Source organism: Chelmon rostratus, chromosome 2 (assembly GCF_017976325.1).
Source record: "Chelmon rostratus isolate fCheRos1 chromosome 2, fCheRos1.pri, whole genome shotgun sequence".
NCBI lineage: Eukaryota > Metazoa > Chordata > Actinopteri > Chaetodontiformes > Chaetodontidae > Chelmon > Chelmon rostratus.
Genome location: NC_055659.1, coordinates 23,629,141 through 23,646,467, shown reverse-complemented (window position 1 = coordinate 23,646,467; position 17,327 = coordinate 23,629,141).

Below are 17,327 nucleotides of genomic sequence, written 5' to 3'. Positions count from 1 at the left end.
CCATGGGGCTGAAAGAGTTTTGTTTTTATTTTTTAAACTTCAGTTCTTCATCTGAATCCTGCAACTTAAGGGCTGCAGGTACCTCAGTCCTGGCGAACCCACACGAATGACTAATCTGTTCTCAGCTCAAACTCAGACAGATCGATTTGTGATAGATTGGAGCCTAAACGAAGCGCTCGAGAACAACACGCGGCGCTTTCTCGCTCGTGTACAGGTGACCAAACGGTCACAAGGGGTTGAGGACGGCACAGACGAGGACGCTTGAGACTGCTGCAAAGATAAATGCTTGTGCTCCATGTCGTAGGCCTGAAACTCATTACATTTCGTGCTGCGTGGCTCTTTTCTTCTTCAGAGATAAGTTCGAAGGCGCGTATCTTTAAACTGCTCCCAACTAAGGCGCCTCCAGTGACACGGGGCTCACCGCGTGGCCCGGCAGCGCTGGCAGCAAGAAAACAAGGAAGACGTCGGAATGTATCGGATGCTCCTCAACTTGGGTCGTTAGCAGACATCGACCTCCTCTAAGTCTGAACGACTGCAAATACAGCGCAAGGCAATCAATCGCCATCAACACACTACAATATTCTGGGGATGGGATAATTGATAGGCTGTCTCCTGGTGCGTAACGGAGAGGCGGCGGTGATTAAATTCTGTTTAACATCTCGCTGTGGGGGTGGGCGAGCGCACAACCAAGTATTGATATCCAGACACCGTCTGTAACATGATCGAAGTGTAGAGGCGAGGTGGACTATTATGTGATGAGGAGGGCTCATCGACTCGTGCACCTGTCAGTCAGGGACCGTGACTGTCACAAGAGCCCCCCCTCCTCGCTTTAACACGCGCGCACGCACGAGCTGCGCACAAGTGGTGACGGGTGAGACATGACCTCCAGCCCTGCGATCGTCATTAAGCAAAATCCTCGCAGAGACTTTGGATTCTTACTCTGGGGAGAACATATCGCATGTAAGATTTTTGTCAGGCTTAAACGGTGCGCCCAGGTGTGCACCCTGAATCGTTTGATTCTCGTTATTCATCTGTTGTTGCAACTTGTGTCACGAAAATGCAAATTCGCTTAAATAAACTATAAAAAAGTGTTTCACGATGACAAAAAAATGACACTGAATTGCTCTTTGGATAGCTCTCATGTACCACATCTCTCCTTGGACATACAGGCACTGAATTGTCCCCCCTCCCGCTTCCCCTGCACCCCAACAGTCCAGGCTACTTGTAAACTACATGACATCAGTGAGGAAGAGGGGGTGTACTTGGGAGCTGGTGAACTGGGCGGGCGCTGTTGCACGTGTTCTGAATGGGGAAGACGGGCTCGCATCGCTTTTCTCATGTCCAATCGATCCCTGCTCGGGAGGAGCGACGGGAGCGCAACTATCACTCCTGCATCACTACACCATCACTCTCATCAGCATCTCTCCGGCGAGTGGAACGCGTCCGTGTGACAGCCGCGCGCACGGGGATGAACTTGTGCGGAGTGTTCGCCAAAAACACGAGCCCGATGTCTCTCTGGGGGGATTACGTACTTTTTCCGAGTTTCTCCTCAGCGTGGTTTTGAGACGGGACGCGGCGAGATCATGGCAGGTCGGATCACATCGCTCTGCTTCCTCGCCCAGCTCCGGAGGGCTGCTACTCTGGCGTGGCAGTAGCCTTCCTCACCACCTGCTTCAGCGCGTTTGTGCGCGGGGGTCCGGGAGCTGGACAGGAGGCTCAGAAGGATTGCCCCGTTCAGTGGAAAACAAAATCAGTGGAGTTGAAGCAGAAAGTGGCAAAGCGCTCTACTACCTCTCTTGGATCCTTTACAATTCCCTGTGATCATGCCATCGAGTTAATAGATTTGGGTAAGGTGCTGTTTGTTTTTTTGTTTGTTTTTTTAATTCAGATTCAATTGGTATAGATTCACATTTTAATTCCCTGCGTGTGTTCGTGACGCACGGTCAATAGGCTAATGAAACGAGGATGGGGTCAGGGGGGGACTTTGGCTGTAGAGATGTGTAACATTTTTTTCCATGGGCAGCAGGGAGAGAAGGGGTGGTGACTGGCTGACTGACTCACTAAATGACTGGCGAGCTGAAAGCAACTTTGATGTTCTTGGCTCAGAGCGCAGCGAACACGTCTCTCTTTTTTTTTTTGCTGAGGAACGATTTCTTAAAAGAACAGCGGGATTTCCGTCGAAAAGCTCCCTGATCTCCAAGTAACTCCGCTCCCTCTCGGCGCGTGATGGCCATGCGTAAAAATGGAACACACGATGAGCCGATTCAAACGGCCGCCAGGTCCGCTGGCCGTGTGTTGCGCGTGCTGTCGGTGAGCGCAGGGGAGGCTGAGGTGAGACTGATGCAGTGTTTCACCGCGCTGAGGTTAAATAAGCGATCGGTGGGAGCTCGGCGCTGCTTAGTACCTATTGAGTGATCTGCGGGGCTGATCCGCTGACCGGGCTCTTTTCACGCGCCTTTCTAATCGCTCTGCATGGATCGTGATCGGCAGGGAATAGAGGGGGAAGGAGAGCGCGCGGAGCTCAGACATATGGGAAAGAAATGAGGTGCCGCCGGGTTCTCCGGGCAGATTGCGCACGGAGGCAGGGAGGTGTGTTGCAGAACATAGTAGGCACACTCTATTGGACGCGCACGCACGCACTCAGCACGCACACACACACACACACACACACACACACACACTCACTCTCGCTGTCTAGCGCACACACACAAACTGAGAGGGGAAAATTACTTGGTGCATGTTAATGGGCGCAGTAATGAGACCCAGCCCCTATCGTGTTGTAATTGTTAGTCATCCTTGTCTCCACCCCTCCCTCTCCCGCTCCCTCCTTCCCTCCCTCTCCCTTTGCTTATATCTTTCGCTGTCCCGCCGCTCAGGTCTGCAATTTGTACTGTATTGAAAGAGTGTATTGAAAGAGTGTAATTATTTCCCCATTGTTTTTGGCGCGCGCGGCATTGGCACTCCACAGAAAGTGGTGTCATTAGTGTGACAGGGCGGACAGGAGAGGAGAGAGGGGGGAGGCTGCTGGAGAGGATCGGTCCAGGGACTTAATTCTCATTGACAGTCACATTAACACAGGAGCAGCACTCTTAATCCTGGGGAGATTACTCTCTCCAACCTGACCCCCTGTCACCCAGCAGTCCTCCAGGGGCACACACACAGACACACACGCACACACCTGTATGAGGGTGGCACTCTGACGTCTGGCTGTGCTGCTTTCTCTGGCTGCAGTGAATGACTTCTCCTCTGTCTTTGTCACCCTTTTCCATCTCCTCACCCTCCCTCCCTCCCTCCCTCTGCACTTTTGGCAGATTCACACTCACACTCACTCACTCTCACACACACGCAGCAATTGCTTCTCTCTCCAGGCTCATTCTCATCTGGACCCTTCCTCGACACCCCCTCCCCACCTCCCCTATAGTAGCTCCCAGCGGTGGGACAGCCGGCATCCTCAGAGGGCCGTTCGGCTCTGCATGTCTCAACATCAGCCTCCTATCTACTTACCCCACAGAGGGCTGTTCAGGATGACTGGCTGGGAATGAGGGGGAATGGATTGTGTGCATTCGTGATTGTGCACGAGGACACGGCCAAGCGGAGAGGCGACGGACGAAAGGGAGGGGAAGGGAGGCGAGAGAAATGAGGTGGAGAAACAGAAAGAAATATTTGTGAGAGATGAGGCAAGGGAAGGAGATAGTGTGTGTGTGTGTGTGTGTGTGTGTGTGTGTGTGAAATGGAGAGACAGCCTATATGTGAAATGACCTGTGTGTATCTGTGTGTAAGTAATTGGAGGAACTCTGCACAATGGAATCTTGTGAATGTGTGTACTTGTTCATGTGTGATGGAGAGAAAACCCTGTGAGATGATGATGATGATGATAATGGTGTGCGTGTGTGTGTGTGTGTGTGTGTTAAAGGCGTTTCGGGTGATATGCTAGATGAATAAGCAGGGATCAAGCATGTAGGACTGTTGAGGTGACAGCAGCACGACAGATTGGAGATCACCTCCACACATACACACACAAACACACACACACACACACTGGCATTAGCAGATTGACTGTGATGAATGGATACTTCCCGACTGAGAGGAGGAGGAGAGGAGAAAAGGGAAGAGAGGAGAGGCATTCTTTCATGTCATGGGCAGAAAGATGGAGAAAGGCCTCTCATTTGTAAATGACAGCGTCCTGGACAGCTTTTCATCTCGGGAAGTTTCTGGGTGTATTGAGTCAGAGAACATGAATAGGTGTCATTCAGAAGCAGTGGACAATAACGCCTTCACTGGAGAAAATGCACCCAGGGACTGGGAGATCCATGACCCTAATGGAGGACAGAGAGATATTAAATCAATGAGCATGAGCGGGGCGTGTATCTGTTTCTTGTCTTAACCACAAGACCACAGCTGGGCAGAGGTCATGACCTAGGGTTAAAAAAAGGCATAAAGTTCAGATGCTGCCAACAGATCAGAGCGTTAACATGCGATACCTCATTAACAGCGTGCAGTGGCTCAGACTGGATCTGCTGAGTTCAGACATTCGTGGATAATATGGGCCCTGAGATGCTGCAAGGAATGATTATTAAAAAAATCTCATTGGATTAAAGAAAAGCTCTGTTCACCTCTTTCTGCTGCTAACACACTCACACATATCCTCTCTGCTGCTGTGTATAGCGCAGTCTTTAGCTGAGTTCACTAACATGAGGTAGTGAGGTAGTCTCATCTACAGTGTGCAGGAAAAAGAATCGAAATGTTTGATTGTCATGAAGTCATCTGGTGAAGCACTCGAGCTAGCTAAACAACAATTTATTTAGTCCATTTTGATCTCAGTTTGCTTAATTTTCTTAGTCTTTACAGCCCTAATTGAGCACTGGTTTAAAAGGAGCAAAGGGAGATCACATTAATGTATTAGATTTAGAGCTAGACCGACAAATCAGTTAGGCCGATATATCAGCACCATCATCTTATTGCAGCTGTGTGGATATCTGTGTATATGTTGGCTGATAAATAACAACATTCGCTGCAGAAATGTCCATTTAGTGTTGGGTAATTTAGAGCCAGTGGCTACAAGTGCATGCACACTAATGTTTCATTATTATTCTGATCGTGACAACACACATTTGATATGTGTCATGTGAACAGCATATTTCGGTGTGATTTTCTGATTGGGTTTGGATTTTGAATGGAGCATTTTCTGTTTAAGACATGTCAAGCATGCTGATATCATTCAGGTTTTGGGAGCATTCTTTGGACATGTGTGCAGCGCGTTTGGAACATGCGTCTCCGCTGGGGTTTTTACCGCAGTTTGCGACACACGGCCTCTTGTCTGTTTGCAGTCAGCAGCTCTGTGTGCTGCCTGTAGCCAGCAGTTTGCAAGGCTGGGGTAGAGACGCATGAACAAAATAAAAGCCCACATTTCTGGCTGGAGGGAGAAACACACCTACTTTTAAACGTTAGAAAAGCCTTCACACACACACACACACACACACACATACACACACTCAGCAGGTTTTTGGATATGCACAATTATCGTCTTTTCAAGAATGTGGTTAAACGAATGAAAGCGGGAGGCTGTGTTCGTTAATCGGCGAATGCACGGCTGCATGTGAATGGGAATATTTCTGGAATTAATGCAAGCAGATCAGTAGGAAATTTTTTTGGAATTGGGGCAAAAAAAATGAAAAGATTTTTTTAAAACTGTAAAATGTTTGGCTTAATATGTATCTTATTTACAATTCTTAAAAACAGTATACAAATTCAAATATAAATGATCAAGATTGATTATTTCTGTTAAAAATATATTACCATTGATCCAGTTGGGCCATAATTAAAATTATTTTATAATTTATATTTTCCCTTTTATTTGAGTAGATTATTCAATAGTAGTACTATCTATCAATCTATCTGAAGACATCTGACATATATTCATCGTCATCTGATTATAGTTTACAGGTGTACATACCAATAAAAATGATCTAAAAATTGGTTGATCCACTCCCTAAAGTGTCCTGTGGTGTGGAAGATGATTCTAACGTTGGGCTTTACTCTCACACGGCGATCATTTTGTAAGAGCACGTACCGACTGCTCCAAACAGTGGAGGCCTCATGTTGGAGCTCCACAGCAGTGCGTGTTCCCTGTCTTCCATTCTCCCCTCTGTCAGTCAATCAGTGACAGCAAGGCCTCGGTCTCCTGTGTGGCGCCATCACACCCTCCAAGCTCTCTCTAATTCCATCTAACAGGTCCTGCTTTGACTGACAGCTCACACTGCCAACATGGCCTCCCCCCCATCCGACCCAGAGAAGACGGTCAAAGGCGCAGCAGCCACATCCAAACTTACCCGTCTTATTGCTTGAAAATCGTTGACAGACTGTGGGCTAGTGGATTATTGTTCTTCATGTGCCAAGTGCTTTTGAGGAGTCAGTCGTGTCCCGTTGAGGGATTATTTTCTAAACATCTGTCTGGAATTTTGGAGTAATTAATTTATGGCTAATTTTAGTCATTTGCAATTGGGGGCGAGTTTTGAGGACGTCGTAACCGTTTTGCAAAAACTGAAAATAACATCACCTCACAGGCCTCAAGGTGATTTCTCCACAGCTCCAACTCACTTTGACCATGACAAATCTCCCGAAGTGATAGTAATGATTGTAATTGAACAGGCGCAGTTCCTTCCCACAGTGCTCTATCTATCACCTTGGATGCAATCTGCTGCTTCCACTCTTGTGTAGGTGTGTGTCCGTCTGTGTGTGTCCCTGCGCGAGGCAGCGCGTCCCTGTTCGCTCCCCTCTGGCAGCTGGCAGATGTGCCGGTTACCGAGAGCGACACTGCGAGTGTGTGGGAGCGTTAGTGTGTTTGTGGGATTATGAAAAGCTCCCAGCGTGCTCTGCAGCGTGGGTCCACTGTGAAGCCGCAGTGAGGAAACGGTGCGGTGGTGAGCCCGGGGCGGTCATCGCAGCAGCCCTCAAACAACACAGCGCCTCATGGGGGGGGGGGGGGGGGGGGGGGGTAACCCCGTGGAGTGCAGATCATGACGACGGGGGTGGTGGAAGGATGGGGGAGAGAAGAAGAGATAGAAAACCGCAGAGAGAGAAGAGGGGAGCCAGGGCCCGATGTGGGTTTTGGCTGAAAGGAGAGCTGGATTGAATGGATGTGTGAGAGAAAGGCTTTAACAGTGAGGAGTATCGGTAGTCAGGACTGAGGGGAATTCTGTCAGTGGAGTGAGTGAGTGTGTAAATGTGTATGCCTGTGTCCCTGTGCACAGTTTATATGTGTGTGTGTGTGTGTGTGTGTCTGCTGGAGGTGATGGCTTTGTAATGAAAACAGCAGGCAGCCAGTGGTCGAGGGTCCCTCTTGGTGGCTGACTGATGTCAGTCGCTAGTGGACAATAACCTCCCTGAGGGATGGTTGCTCAGATGAGGATGAATCATTATTTTCTGTGAGTTTGTGTGTGTGTGTGTGTGTGTGTGTGTGTGTGTGTGCACTCATATCTGTAGCCAATTCACCTTTGCTGTAAATCATCCAGGATTTAACACTTGAACGCAAAGTCTGCCCCCAATGAAATAACTGAGAATTGATGGTTTGCCATCAAGCGACATCGTTCAGTTGGATTTCACGTTACTGAAGGTGGATGACATGACAACATGCACATGTGTTCTTGTATATTTAGGACATAAGAATCTGTTCACACTCACCTCCACTTTGGGAACAAAAAAGCTGGTCCACACCAGGAAACTCGTTGATATTTGAACTCAACAGCCAAACAAATGCACCCCTCCCTTCAGCGCTCCTTTACAATGTCTGACCGCCAAATTCATGGATGCGCATTCCCATGGCAATGATCCTAAGTACTGGGCTAGCTGACCAAAAGAGAAATGTGGTGGAATCCAGAGTGCCTGCTGCCCGAGGGTAAGTTAGCCTCAATACGGGTGAAGACGTGTATTTCCAAGGGAAAGAGTGTGAGGTCTTCTGTAGCAGGTTAAATATTTTTAGACCAATTTGGCAAGTTAATAAGTCAGATGTCATTCATGTTTCATTACCATCACGGTGTCGCTGCGGTTGTCGTGGCTGAGGCAAAGGCAGAGCGCAAACAGCTCCCATGTTACTGACTGGCTGGAATAACGCTGTGTGGCTCAGCCCGATCCATTTACAGAGGCAGGGCTGTGCATGAACACCAGATATTTTTACATGCACATACACAGAACAGACAGCAAGCCGACCGCGGGGAGATGTTTGCTGAATTTGGAGTATACTGCATTAGAATGGTTGACTTGTTTTTTTGTTTTTTTTTTGGGTTAGTTTAGGGTTAGACTTGCAGTGGTTATGGATAAGCTTTGGCTTGGTCTCCAGGGAGTTAAATAAAAGTCACTACAGCGCCATCCCAAATAACAAAAGAACAAAACAGAATTGTGTGTGTGCTGAGAATATGCATCTAAGCATGAGAACGTTTGCGTGAAAATGTTTTTGTGTCAGTTTCTGATATCCGTGTATGATCCTTGTATGAAATTGCTTTGTAAGCTTGTGTGAGTGTCTGTGTGTGTGTGTGTTAGAAGGTTAGAGGCCCTGCTTGTCTCAGGGGAGCAGAGTGATATGGTGTCATGCTCCAGAGAACCACAGACAAATTAATTCACTTATTGACACTGCTGACACGTCTCAGTGACTTTGTAAAATGAACAATTGATCAGGCTTCCTCTCTCACCCTGTTCTCTGTTGATCTCTCTCTCTCTCTCTCACACACACACTCTATTTTCCTGACCCCTCTCTCTCCTTCCCTTCTTTTCCCCCTTTCTCCTGGTATCAAGCTCTGGCTTTCCTTTGGCTTGCCAGTTGACAGGCGTGGCACGTACGGTAATTAATATAATTACGCACAAGCTGGTCATTACCAGCAGAGGGGACTGATATAATCAAGATGTCGGTTTGTCTCCATATATGAGTTTCTGTGTGTATATGGATGTGCAGAGATAGCAAAAGACAACGTGTGCGTGTGTGTGTGTGTGTGTGTGTGTGTCTGTGGGTGCGTGAGAAAGAGAGGTTGTGAAAGCAGCTTCTTCATCTGTGAGCCCATTGATTCGAAGCTGTTGCGTGAAAGCGCCGTGAGGCCGAGAGTTGAGCTTCGCTGAGCGTTTGGCCGCCGATTTTCCCTTGGCCAGAGGAGTAGCTACGACCAGAGCTGAGACCGAGACCAGAAAATCAAAGCCGACTCCACATCAAGGTTGTTTGTTTTCCATTAATCATAATTTGGGCACAAAGCACAATGAACGTCCGCTGCTCTCCGGAGACTCACTGTCAGGGCCTCGGCCTGCTTTTGTTTGGCTCCAGGCCGCCATTCGATACCAGCAGCCACAGAGGAAGGGTCGGTCTGCACACACACACACACACACACACACACACACACACACACACACACTTTGTTCTTGTCTGTTTCTTTCTCTTTGTACAGAGAGGACTGGCAGATGTGTGTGGAAACTGCTAGCCCAGGCTGTGCTGTGTCCCTCCTGCTCTGCCGCGGTTCACCACTTCTCTCCACCAAACCTTTTGATCCCTCCACAGGTTGGGAAGGGAAACTCGGGCACAATACGAGAAGTGGTGAAAAGAATAGATGCTTGCAGTGAAAGTTGAGAAGGAAGATAAAGAAAGAAAGGAAAGAAACACACTGGAGACAAAAGAATAAGGAAGAGCATCCTTCCAGAAAATGCTAAATTTTGCATTATTGTCCTCATAAATAATCACACTTCCAGTCCAAGTCTGGCGTTGCTGCTTAGGAACTGGTAACAAACAGTGAAACCAGGATGTGAGAAACAACTTTACAGCTGTGCAGCACAGTGTGAGTAAAATGTGTTAAGTGTGTGTGTGTGCGAGTGGCTGCATGCGCATATAAAACCACTGTAGCGGGAGAACTTAGCGGTGGACCTCGCAGGGAGGAAGGCAGATCAGTAGCAGAGACAGAGAGCTTACTGAGTGAGCAGTACAGAACAGAACAGTACATGAAGATAGCGCTTCGCCGTTCCAGATCACAGTGTTTACTTTTCCTTCATCACGACAGCGAGCTGCAGCCAGCGAGGATAAAAGAGGAGTAACAACGGGAGAAAGGCATCAATATTGCAGATACCTAGTTCGTCTCGAGCGGAAGCAAACCTGCCAAAATTTGTGTGGGTGTGCGCAGCCACCTGAAAGTGTCTCCTCTGCTTTCCACCTTTCCATCCATCTTCCAGAGCTGAGGGACACTGACTTTTAATGGCCTTTTATTGCTTTATTAGAGTGCGGCGGATTTACGGGCTGGCCCCTGCCTCCGTCTGTCAGCGGCTCTGAGGAGGGTTGCTCTGATCTATGTCGGCCCATGCCGGCTGTCTGGGCTTTAAACGACACACTTGTAAAGAGGAAACCAGGGACTGGGCCGTGCCCGCAGACTTGTTGTGTTAGCGAACTAATGTTTATTAGCCTGTTAGTGTCTCCGTTTTTTTCCTTCTCCATAAAACAAGTAGCAGCCTACATATGCACCCCCCCCTCCGCCTCTGCTTTAGTGGCAGAGGTTGTTAAAGGACTTTAATAAGACTTGCTAGAAATGTGTGAATGTGACAGGTACATCCAGCAAAGGCTGACTGTGAAACAACAGTCTGTCTGAACCGTGTGAGGGGAGGGATCTGTATTGGTGCGCCCAGAGATGTGTGTATTAGTGTGTTTGTCAGTCCGAAGCTCAGGTATATATAAGAAGTTTAGTGCGATATGTGTGTGAATGAGCATGAGTGTTTTTTATGCGTGCACCCGCTGGAGAGGTGGGTCGAGACTCCCTGCTTTGACACATGACACACACACACACTGGGGCTCGGATCATTTCTGACTTTTATCCATTCAAGTGGGGGGAGGGGAGAGAGAGAGACGAAGTGAGAGGAACACAAACACACACACATATACGTACTTCGTGGTCACCGGATCCTGAGACGATGGCTTGTGCAACAAGGTGGGATTTGGACTTAAGTGCAGGCCGATCAATTGAGCTGTAATGGTACCTTAGCGCCATGGCCATTCTCTGAACTCTGCAGTCAATACCAGAGCCAGGTAATGGTCCTGAATTCAGGCTTCCACTCTCAACTTTCTCTCCCCTTGTTCTCCCCACCTGACCATTTCACCAAACAGAGGATCCTCCACTTTATTGCTTGTTGGTTTATTGGAGGAAACAAGACAGTGGAGGGGATGTGGCGGTTCGGATGGATGGCAGTAAACAGGTGCAACGTTATTATGTGTCCCTCAGATGACTTCTGACCTTTTCCTCTATAAAAAATACCTACAACAATCACATGTTATACAATGAAATAAATGCACAGTTGCTTTGAACCTTACAGAGGAACACAATATAGTTTTTATCACACAATTACAGACATCTACATGCAGATTCCAGATGAGATCATGCCTAAATATTTGTTGATGCTAGTGTAAGAGTATATTTATGGCACATACTGTACAATGCACCCAAACTATCATGTGCAAATTATCGCAGTGTGTAGTATTAGTAGGAGGTGAGTGATGAGAGGTTTTAGTATTATGTCATATGATATCAGCAGAAACAAGGACATAATTCAAAGTAAAGCAGAGTCATTTATGAGCATATATACAGCGTGCATCAGTGTGCATACTGTACATTTCACAATGCACATGTCATTTGTTTAAATAGTCGGATTCCACATGGATGTAGAACTGCGATTAGTTGGGTTTGTTATATGTCTGACTCACATGCAACATGTCCAAGATTTCTTCTTCACCTCCTCCGCCTAATGCTACAGTCAAACGAACTTATTTCACAGTCACACACACGCACACACTGTGTCACACACAAACCCGCCTGATGACGTGTTGGTTTAAAAGGAAATGGAAAAAAAATAATGATGGGATATGATTAAAACTTGCATTTGTGGCGTGCTGATTGTGTGCGTCGCTGACAGGAAACAGTGGGAGAGGAGAAAGCCGAGACGCTCATCTGCACGCTGACAAAGTGTGGAGCGGGGAAAAGAGGGGGACACCCACACATGCGTGGTGGCTCGGATACTGTAGAGAGCAATAGTGAGAGACATGAGGAGGAACAAACAAGAACCAGGAATATAGCGGGCTGTGGCGGCTGAACATGAGGGAATAGAAGAATGTGAAGCTCTGGCTTCTGAATACATAGGCCTACTGCTGTGTTAATTTAAGTTAGTGCTCGTCTCAGTGTGTGAGAGTGTGCTTTTCTTGTGCCGGCACACACCCGGTCTGTCTGCCCAGTGACCCAGAGGAAATGGCGAGGAGCAGACTGTTGTAATGGTTTAGAGTCGGAGGCAGACAAATATATAGAAGCAGAGCATTACACACCCTAACTGAATGTTAATACTCTGCATATCGGCAGAAATCTGAAACGCTTCACATAAGATTCCATCGGGCTTTGTGCTTTCGCCCGTTTCATTTTCAATATCTCTCTGCCTTAGGGAGATGCACTTTGTTTTACACAGATATGCTTTTTGTCTGCTCGGTCTGCGTCTGGGCACAGAAAATCAGCATACTGAGATACCGGCGTGACGCTTGTGTGGTCTTCAATCTCACTGGCTTTCTATTTCTCACTCATGCACACTGGAGTTTAAGCAAAGCCCACTCTGACATTTTTGTTCCCGTGTCTGGGATCCACGCATTCATTTCTCTTTATTTCTGAAAAATTTCCATTTTTGTTACTTGTTTCATTTATTTCATTCATAGTTAGTATTTAGGAAAGCTATTCTAATTAAAGCATCATGGGACAACAAAAGTAGAAACACAGACTAAATCATTTCAGCTGCTGTTAGGATACATGATCCGCTGTTTCTGTTTTATGGTACTGAGGAAATTTCAAGACACTACTCTGGCTCTCAAGAATTCATTGTGAAGCATCACTGGACTGAACAGCTGCAAATGGATAAATTCAATATACAGAGGAAATGAAACTGCAGGTTGACCGACTGTTCTACTGTAAGGTGGTCAGGCAGGTGCGTGACAGTGTTACGTATCTGATATTCAATTAAAGGCCGCTATTGGTTCATTGAATCAGCCAGCCCATATGTCACAGTCCTGGAAATAAATAACCAGGATTAAAGGACTGTGGTGTCAGTTACGTCCCATAGTGCAGAAGTGTTGGACAGACAGGACAGGGGGGCCTTTTGTCCACTCCAAGAGATGCTCAGAGGCTCAGGACGGAGGACAACAGGGCCGTTAAGATTTAGAAGAGCTGATCTTAATGCGAGTATGAATTGCTCATGTTCATTTCACATTAATGAAATGTAGCAAACAAAGAGTTATTATAGATTCGTACTTTCAATGTGTTTTTATTTCTATTTAGTTTTTAATTTTTGATTTCTATTTATTTTACTGTCAGTTAGCTTTCAGACTGTTTGCTTATTTCACTTAAGTTGTTGCTGTTAAAAAATGTTAAATCTCAGTTTGGCTTTTACTAGTTTCAATATTTAGTTTTATTTTTTTATTATAGTATCTGTGCGGGGCAAGATTTAAGAAACACTTTGACTCACAGTCATGTGGACATCCTGTCTCAGTAAACATGCACCAATGCCTCCTCCTGCAAACTGACAATGACTAAAACTAAAAACATTTCCTGTGTGTTTTTATTTTATTTTGGATTTGTAAGCACACACTATCTTTTCAGTTAATTTTCTCTTTTTTCCCCTAAGGCCTGTTTTTTATTTTTATTTTAGTTCACTAAAATGTTTTTTCACACCTAGTTTTAGTTTTTTTCTTTACTTTTAGTTAACTTCAGTTAAGCTACATTTTTGACCTATGCATGTGTTAGACCAAAGGTCAAAGGTCATGAATCTCCTTAAGAAATGCAGCAAATTGCCTCATAGCTGTTGAGGACTGCTGCTCTTGACCAAAGCTCAGGTGGACAGTGAGGAAAAACCACTTATAGTCTGATGATGAGACTATCATGTCAAATAGTAGGAAGTGCAATGATTCCAGTGAGAGATAACGTATTCACAAAAAGATGAGCACCGTTACACACTAACCAGGTGACACGGAGGTTATCAGGTGTTTACAGGAACTTCCTGTACTGTGTAATCTCAGTGGCTAACAAACAGCCGATCGTCACTAACGTCCCCATCCTGCAGAATGTGACTCGCTGTTTTTTTCTTGATGACACACGCGCTTCCTGATGTGTCAGATAAGGTCACGCAGATTTTATGTACACGTATCATTTGGCGGATTCACGTGCATATGTTTGCGACTGAGCACGTGTGCTCGCTGGCGGATGACGCTGTTTGGATGCAGGGCAAACGGGTGTGTTTGTGGCCGAGGTGGGATTGTCTCAGTGCATGTCAATGAGCCCCTGTGTCACTCCTGTGTGATTACTGCAAGAAATGACACAAATCAGCCCTTCAGCCCACGGGGACAGACCGTCAGCGAGAGAGAGAGAGAGGAGGTGGAGGGGGTGATATAGGAGGACGGATCACTTTAGAGACGTGATGTTCTCAGATAATCTTGAGCATGTCCGTGCTCTGTTTGTTCACGTGTCTCCTCACAAGCCTGATGACCAGCTGAGCCCCCCCAATACACAAACACTTCAACATAACGTCCCCAGGGAGACCGGAGACTTTTTGGTAACATGAACATTTTGAATAAAAATGTGTACGTATGAGATTGTGCCTTAATGCACATTAGGAGAGATTTTTTTAAACCTATTTATTACTCCTCTATAAGGCCATAATCTGTGTGACCCAGTAGAGGTGACAACATCTCTGTGACTGATGGAACGTTTTGTCCCTGAAGTCTCGATGAGACTGAGCTGCATCTGGAGACCACACACACACACACACACACGCACACACACACACACACGCACACACACACACATACACACACACGGGCACTACTGTGCTCTTTTAATGAGTGTATCAGAGAACAAAGCTGATAAAAATGCGTGCCATAGCCCAGCCTTTAAAAAGAGAATAAGAAATGGGCTACTGTGCTGCCATGCAGCATGCCTAATCACACTGCACACACAGCACATGCACCTTGCATACTTTCACATACTGTACTGGAGTCACACACACACACACACACACACACACACACACACACACACACACACGCACAAATACATGGACACAGCCAGACATGCTACACACATACACAAATTTAAACTGCACAGATATATAAATACAGTGCATGTCAATGTGGGTTCAACACTTCACTCCATTGTACAGCATGGTGTTGACACTTGCATTTGCATTCCACTTCCTCTGAAGGAGTGCAGACTCAAGAAGCACTCAGCATCCACAATCGAACGCATCCAATTTTCCACAGGTTTTTCTGTCATTGCCTCTTCATTTTCTGCCCTCTCATGATCTCTTCCTTCTCCTTTCCCCTCCCCATGATCCCACCTCTGTCCCTCTGACCCATGTCGCCTCTTGATGTTGCCTCGAATGGCTAGTCCTTAATGTTAGCGGTCACAAACAGCAGCCATCAACTTTGTCTCACGTTCACTGCCCTGCTAGTATCTGCCTCATGTAGAAATATACGCTTGCTCCTCCTGTGTCTCCTCTCCATCTCCTGCGTGACCGCTGCCGTTGCTTTGTTTCCCACCAGGGGGCAGTGGCGCTACGCTGATGGCTGAGTGGAGGCATCAGGCTTGGTTGGAGCTGACACGTTCCCGGGAAGTTCCTGAGCGTAGCAGCTGACTGAGCTGCATATCAATGAGTCATGATGAATAATGAAGGTTCGAGGAGGGGAGAACATTTTGTTATTAATGTGAATCTGTTGTCTTTCATTTAGATTGCGGAGTTAGTCCCTTTGTCAAAGAGAGGTGTGTTGACACACTCTTACGGCAGGATGGTAATTTACTGCCTGCGTGCGTGCATGTGTGTGTGTGTGTGTGAGAGAGAGAGTGTGTGTATAAGTGCACACGCATCAGAAGCTGTCACTCAGCAGTAATTAGGGAGTCTCTCCTGCTGTCCTCCGACACTGTTTGAATTTACCTTGCAAACACACTGCAAGTGCAAAGGTACCGCGTGTGCATGCGTATGTGTGTGTGTGTAGAACGTCAACTTGTGTTTATGGCTTGTTTGATCATCTGATTTCCTGCCAGTGAATGTTTCAGCTATGAGGCTTTTCTGCAGGTTTTTCTTATGTGCACGTATTTTGGAATCAGTTTAGGTTTTACTGTTGTGTACACTATTTTAGTGTGTCCATCGTTGTGAGTATGTACATGATGCATGAGGGAGTGTGTGTGTGTGTGTGTGTGAGAGAGAGAGAGAGCGGGAGAGCTGTGTGTGATGTCTAGAGTGGGGATCACATTCAGCCTGGGGGTAGGTGAACCTATTGTAAACAATGGATCTGACAGAATCTAGGCCTTCACATCTCTACCCCTGTGTGTGTGTGTGTGTGTGTGTGTGTGTGTGTGTGTGTGTTTGTGTGCGTTTGTGTAGACCTTCACACAAGGCTATCGGAGGCCACTGAGGAACCCCAGGGCAGGCTGGCCTCTCTGACCGAGTGTCTTTGTGCCTCCTCTCTTCAGGGGCTTCTTCTGTTTGAGGTGAGGAAGAGGAGAAGGAGGAGGAAGAGGAAGAAGAGGAGGAGGGCTGAGGTGTGAGTGAATGCAGCCATGGCCTGTACACCCCATCCATAGAGGAGCTACTGAGTGGAAGAGAGATCAAAGAAGACAGAGACGACCAACAGGTGAGGCGGCATCCTGTTCAGATGCACGCGATGGCAGGAAAGATAAACGCAAGACAAAACATCAAGTACGAGGTGATTAAGTAATGATCATCGATTTGTCTATAAAATGATCACCACAAGTTCCCAGAAGTCTATAACTGACATCTTCAGAATGCTTATTTTGTCTCGCCGGCAGTTTAGAATCCAAAGATAAATGATTTGTATGGATATAAAACAGAGACAAACAACATATTTTCACACTTTAAGACCCAGAACTAGCAACTGTCATTTAAAAATTAAGCAACTGGTGGTTTCAGCCACATCAACATCCAAACCACAGTGGAGCTGAAACACTGAGTTGATCAAGAGAAAATCAGTCAGCGCTATGTTGATGATTGATAATTGGCTGTTTCTATTATTTTTTGTCACATATAATAGTTCATGGAATATCTTAGATTTGGACTGTGGTCGGACAAAATGAGCAATCTGAAGACATCACCTTGGGCTCTGGTAAAGTGATGTGATGGATGACTTTTACTATTTTTTGACATTCTATACACAAAGATGATTAAATGATTAATCAAGAATATCATCTATGGGATGATCACTGATGAAAATCATGATTAGTTGCAGTCCCAATCAAAACATTGTTATTTCTGGACTCAGCCTAATGTTTCTTTGT